The sequence below is a fragment of the Amblyraja radiata genome, chromosome 31, assembly GCF_010909765.2.
Source record: "Amblyraja radiata isolate CabotCenter1 chromosome 31, sAmbRad1.1.pri, whole genome shotgun sequence".
Classification (NCBI taxonomy): domain Eukaryota; kingdom Metazoa; phylum Chordata; class Chondrichthyes; order Rajiformes; family Rajidae; genus Amblyraja; species Amblyraja radiata.
Genome location: NC_045986.1, coordinates 30,029,315 through 30,035,474, shown reverse-complemented (window position 1 = coordinate 30,035,474; position 6,160 = coordinate 30,029,315). Strand labels below are relative to the sequence as shown.

Below are 6,160 nucleotides of genomic sequence, written 5' to 3'. Positions count from 1 at the left end.
CCCATTCCTTCTCTCCAGAGATGCTGCCTGTCCTAGCTGAGTTACTCCAGCTTTTCTAGAACAAGGATAAGGGCGAAGTCTTTTAGGACCGAGATGAGAAAAAAGATTTTCACGCAGAGAGTGGTGAATCTGTGGAATTCTCTGCCACAGAAAGTAGTTGAGGCCAGTTAATTGGCTAATTTAAGAGGGAATTAGATGTGGCCCTTGTGGCTAAAGGGATCAGGGGGTATGGAGAGAAGGCAGGTACTGGATACTGAGTTGGATGATCAGCCGTGATCATGTTGAATGGCGATGCAGGCTCGAAGGGCCGAATGGCCTACTCCTGCACCTATTTTCTATGTTTCTATGTTTTTTGTGTCTATCTTTAGTGGAACCATCTCCTCCACATCCACTCTATCCAGGCCTTCCCTGCCCTATTGCAGGCACTTGGCTTTCTCCGGTGGCCACTGTGGTTCCCAGTGAGGTGTGGGTGTTGTGTGTGGGGGGGTGGGGGGGGGGGGAGGGGAGACACAGGACTGCGGGATTGAGGATGTTAACGGAATGCGCTGGCTGCTTGCCTAACTCCTCCTCTCGCTTCCTGCTTGTGGGAAAGTGTTCGGAAAAGGAAACCACAAATTAAATTGCAGTTTGCTGAGGGTCAGAAGGGAGCAGAGATTCCTTTCCTCTCCCCCCCTCCCCTCCCGACAGGAAGCCAGCACAACTGTAGGCAGCTTGCAGAGAGACACAAAATGCTGGAGTCACTCAGCGGGACAGGCAGCATCTCTGGAGAGACCCTTCTTCAGACTCGACCCCGAAACATCATGACCCAGAGCAAAGAGGTCCTTCTGCAGTTGTACAGAGCCCTAGTGAGACCACACCTGGAGTATTGTGTGCAGTTTTGGTCCCCTAATTTGAGGAAGGACATTCTTGCTATTGAGGGAGTGCAGCGTAGGTTTACAAGTTTAATTCCCGGGATGGCGGGACTGTCATATGCTGAGAGAATGGAGCGGCTGGGCTTGTACACTCTGAAGTTTAGAAGGATGAGGGGGATCTCATTGAAACATATAAGATTGTTAAGGGTTTAGACAAGCTAGAGGCAGGAAACATGTTCCCGGTGTTGGTGGAGTCCAGAACCAGGGGCCACACAGTTTAAGAATAAGGGGTAAGCCATTTAGAACAGGAAACACTTTTTATCACAGAGAGTGGTGAGTCTGTGGAATTCTCTGCCTCAGAGGCCGGTTCTCTGGATACTTTCAAGAGAGAGTTAGATAGGGCTCTTAAAGATAGCGGAGTCAGGGGACATGGGGAGAAGGCAGGAACGGGGTACTGATTGGGGATGATCAGCCATGATCACAGTGAATGACGGTGCTGGCTCGAAGGGCCGAATGGCCTACTCCTGCACCTATTGTCCATTGTCAATTATCACCCATTCCTTCTTTCCAGTGATGCTGCCTGTCCCGCTGAGTTACTCCAGCATTTTGTGCCCATCTACGGTTTAACCAGCATCTGCAGTTCCTCCCTACACATGTAGTCACCTTACAGTCTGTTAGTGGAGTTCATAAGGTCACAAGTGATCAGAGCAGAATAAGGCCATTCAGCCCATCAAGTGTACTCTGCTATTCAATCATGGCTGATCTATCTCTCCCTCCTAACCCCATTCTCCTGCCTTCTCCCTGTCACCCCTGACACATGAAACATGTAATTAAAGGATTGGGGTTGTCCAAGGGGGGGGGGAGGGGAGTCAGTCTCGGTCTCAGTCTACCCCACGACAGAAGGGGGAGGAGTTGTACAGTTTGATAGCCACTGGGAAGAAGGATCTCCTGTGGTGTTCTGTGCTGCATCTTGGTGGAACCAGTCTGTTGCTGAAGGTGCTCCTCAGGTTGACCAGTGTGTGTCACGGTGGGGGTGAGGAGCTGTATTGCCCAGGATGCTCCACAGTTTGAGGAGCATCCTCCCCTCCAAGACCAACCTCCCGTGAATCCAACTCCAGGACGGAGCCGGCCTTCCTGATACGATACGCTAGAACGTTATTGATCCCAGGAGGGATATTGCCGGAGTTATACCGCATGGAGCTGTGTTATTCCCACCGAGTGGTTGGGATTTCTGTCAGTACATAAGAGATTCTGCGGAAGATGCTCGAGTTGGCGATATTCTAGAAAGAAGTGTTTGTTTGGATGAAGCGATCAATCGGGGCTTTGTGTTGTGCCCATGCTCAGATGCAGCAAGAGCGAGCAGTCTTTGTTGCGTTGTACATCGCTGTTTGAAGTGTGGCTGCCAGGGATCAGGCTTGTTCTTTGTCTGGCTGTGAAACCTCTACCGCATACATACATCCTCACTCGGAAATTAACTTGTGAGACTTAGCTGCTGATATTATATCAACTCTTCACCTTCAAATTAATCCCGCAGGACTCGTGTTGCCTTCCAGATAACGTGCCCTGCCAGCCTTGGGTGCTGTCTGTGTGGAGTTTGCACGTTCTCCCTGTGACCACGGGGGTTTCCTCCGGGTGCTCCGGTTTCCTCCCCCATCCCAAAGACATGCTGGTCACGGAATGATACAGCGTGGAATCAGGCCCTTCGGCCCATCTTGCTCACACCGGCCAACATGCCCCATCTACTCTAGTTCCACCTGCCTGCGTTTGGCCCAGATCCCTCTGAACCAGCGGCAAAGAATTCCACAGATTCACCACTCTCTGACCGAAGAAATTCCTCCTCATCTCCTTACCAACGGAACGTCCTTTAATTCTGAGGCTGTGCCCTCTGATCCTAGACTCTCCCACTAGTGGAAACATCCTCTCCACATCCACTCTATCCAGGCCACCAACTCCAACACAGCAACCACAATCCATACCACTTGAAAACACACACATGCACGCGCACACACACACATGCACGCGCACACACACACGCGCGCACACACACACACTCGCACACACACACACACTCGCACACACACACACACACACACACATACACACGCACACAGTGCTGGAGTAACTATCACTGGAGTAACATTAGGAGTAACACAGTGCTGGAGTGACATCAGACCTATCACTATTCCTTCACCGACATCTCTCTGTACAAATGAAACGATGGAGTTAGCGTTTCAGTTTAAATGATGTGCTGGCTCTGGGCAATTTCATGCCATTGAACCAGTCCCTTCGGCAGCCGTGTGTCTTTCCCGACTCCAACACATCCACTCAGTAATGATGTGTTATTATCTGAAGTACACTTACACCAGGCTGCCTGTGATCAAAGAGCAATCTGGCATTTTCACATTTCTGTACCTTTTGCCCGATGGGAGAGGGGAGAAGAGGGAGTGGCCGGGGGTGAGACTGGTCCTTGATGATGCTGCTGGCCTTGCCGAGGCAGCGTGAGGTGTAGATGGAGTCAAGTGCTGGAGAAACTCAGCGGGTGATGCAGCATCTATGGAGCGAAGGAAATGGGCAACGTTTCGGGCCAAAACCCTTCTTCAGATCTTCAAAGGAGGGGAGGGTTGGTTTGTGTGATGGGCTGGGCTGGTTCCACAACTCTCTGCTGGCCTCAAGCAGTGTGTGGTACAATATGGGACTGTCCCTGAATCTGGAGGTGTGTGATTTCACACTTCTATGTAAAAAAAACGCACACCTCCAGATTCAGGGACAGTTTCTTCCCAGCTGTTATCAGGCGACTGAACCACCCTACCACAACCAGAGGGCAGTGCTGAACTACTACCTACCTCATTGGTGACCCTCGGACTATCGCCTATCCCTTCGCTCCATAGATGTTGCCTCACCCGCTGAGTCTCTTCAGCAATTGTATCTGCCTTCAATTTTTCCAGCATCTGCAGTTCTTTCTTAAACACGTGGACTATCCTTGATCGGACTTTGCTGGCTTTACCTGGCACTGAACGTTATTCCCTTATCGTGTAAATGTACTCTGTAAATTGCTCGATTGTAATCATGTATTGTCTTTCCGCTGGTACGCAAAAATGCTGGAGAAACTCAGCGGGTGCAGCAGGGTGGAGCGAAGGAAATAGGCAACGTTTTGGGCCGAAACCCTTTCCGCTGGCTGGTTAGCACGCAACCACAGCTTTTCACTGTACCTCGGTACACGTGACAATAAACTAGACTGTCCTACCCAGTAACAAAAAGCTGGAGTAGCTCAGCGGGACAGGGTGACGTTTTGGGTCGAGACCCTTGTCTGAAGAAGGGTCTGGACCCGAAACGTCACCCATTCCTTCTCTCCAGAGATGCTGCCTGACCCACTGAGTCACTCCGGCGTTTTGCGTCTATCTTCGGTTTAAACCAGCATCTGCAGTTCCCTTCCGCCACCTACCCAGTAACGCGTTGCTTCCCATCGTAACCAGGGAAGGGGTATCGGATTCCTCGCGACGCTGTAACGAGCCGATAAACGCCGACTCCAATTACGAGAATGGCGTTGGCTTCTGATTTCCCCCCGCCCGCCCTCCCCGTTCTAAACGGAGGTTGTTTCAGGGAGTTCAAAAGGGAACTGCAGATGCTGGAATATCGAAGGTACACAAAATTGCTGGGGAAACTCAGCGGGTGCAGCAGCATCTATGGAGCGAAGGAAATAGGCGACGTTTCGGGCCGAACCCCTTCTTCAGACTCTTCGGTTTCCTTTCAGGGAGTTTGGGGCAAATGGCAGCTTTGTGCAATAAATAGCCCTGCTTAATATTCTGCGGGAGTGGATTCATCACCACTGCTTTCCAAAGTCAATAATACAAAGGAAGACTTAATTTTCAGTTCCGTTTTCAAATGCTTTTTAATTAAAGAGTTTCATGTTTCAAGGACAAAAATCTCTTTCTTTCTGGGGAAAGCAAGTGCCAGACTTGCAGGTGGTTTGTGTGGAGTCGGTTCCTGGGATTAGCTGGCAGTCGAGGCAGTATCCATCCCGTGCTGGAGGTCTGTGCATTCATTAGTGGACCCATGTCCGCCTTTCATACAGTTACACAGTGTGGAAACAGGCCCTTCGGCCCAACTTGTCCACACCAGTCAACATGTCTCACCTCGGTGGACAAAAATGCTGGAGAAACTCAGCGGGTGCAGCAGCGTCTATGTGGAGCGAAGGAAATAGGCAACGTTTCGGGACGAAACCCAAAGGGTTTCGGCCCAAAACGTTGCCTATTTCCTATAGTGGAGATTGTTCAACTCTTTGCATGGAGCGAAGGAAATAGGCAAACGTTGCCTATTTCCTTCGCTCCATAGATGCTGCCTCATCCGCTGAGTTTCTCCAGCACTTTTGTCTACCTTCGATTTTCCAGCATCTGCAGTTCCTTCTTAAACAACATGTCTCGTCTCCACGAGTCCTGCCTGCGTTTGGCCCACATCCCTCTAAACCTGTCCTATCCATGTACCTGTTTAACTAAGTGTTTAGAGATACAGCGCGGAAATAGGCCCTTCGGCCCACCGGGTCAGTGATCCCCGCACACTAACACTATCCTACACCCACTAGACTAGGGACAATTTTTACACTTATACCAAAGCCAATTAACGTACAGACCTGCACGTCTTTGGGGTGTGGGAGGAAACCGAAGATCGCGGAGAAAACGCCCACGCAGGTCACGGGGAGAACGTGCAAACTCCGTACAGACAGCACCCGTAGTCAGGATCGAACCCGGGTCTCCGGCGCTGCATTCGCTGTAAGGCAGCAACTCTACAGTTGCGCCACCGTGACTTCATTTAAGACACATGTAAACGTGTGTTAAATTGTGTCCCTGCCTTAATCACCTCCTCCTGCAGTTCTTTGCATGCACCCACCGCCACCTATTCCTTCGAAGATGGGTCTCGACCCGAAACGTCACCTATTTCCTTCGCTCCATAGATGCTGCCTCACCCGCTGAGTTTCTCCAGTATTGATAGGGGACGATCAGCCATGATCACAATGAATGGCGGTGCTGGGTATAAGGGCCGAATGGCCTCCTCCTGCACCTATTGTCTATTGTAATATGTGATTGTGGACCTGCTTCTGAAACTCGCGTGCGAATGGTCGCCTGGTTTGGGCGCTACTGTGGAAGTTGGCTGATTGTGAATTTGATCCCAGTGTAACTCCGTTCTGTCGAGGCTGAATCATTCACTGTGGATTACATCAAGGGTTATAATCCGTGAATCCTTCCATGCTTTTCGTAGGGGAATAATGTGGCTCGCCCACGCAAGACGTCTAATTCCCTCTCGATGCATACTCG

General features: G+C 50.6%; 1 protein-coding gene across 5 annotated transcripts in view; it reads left to right on the top strand.

The window, feature by feature from the left end:
• kazn (kazrin, periplakin interacting protein) overlaps nt 1-6,160 on the top strand; it is a 165,773-nt gene that overhangs the window by 2,156 nt on the left and 157,457 nt on the right. The gene's annotated exons all lie outside the window — the stretch shown is intronic.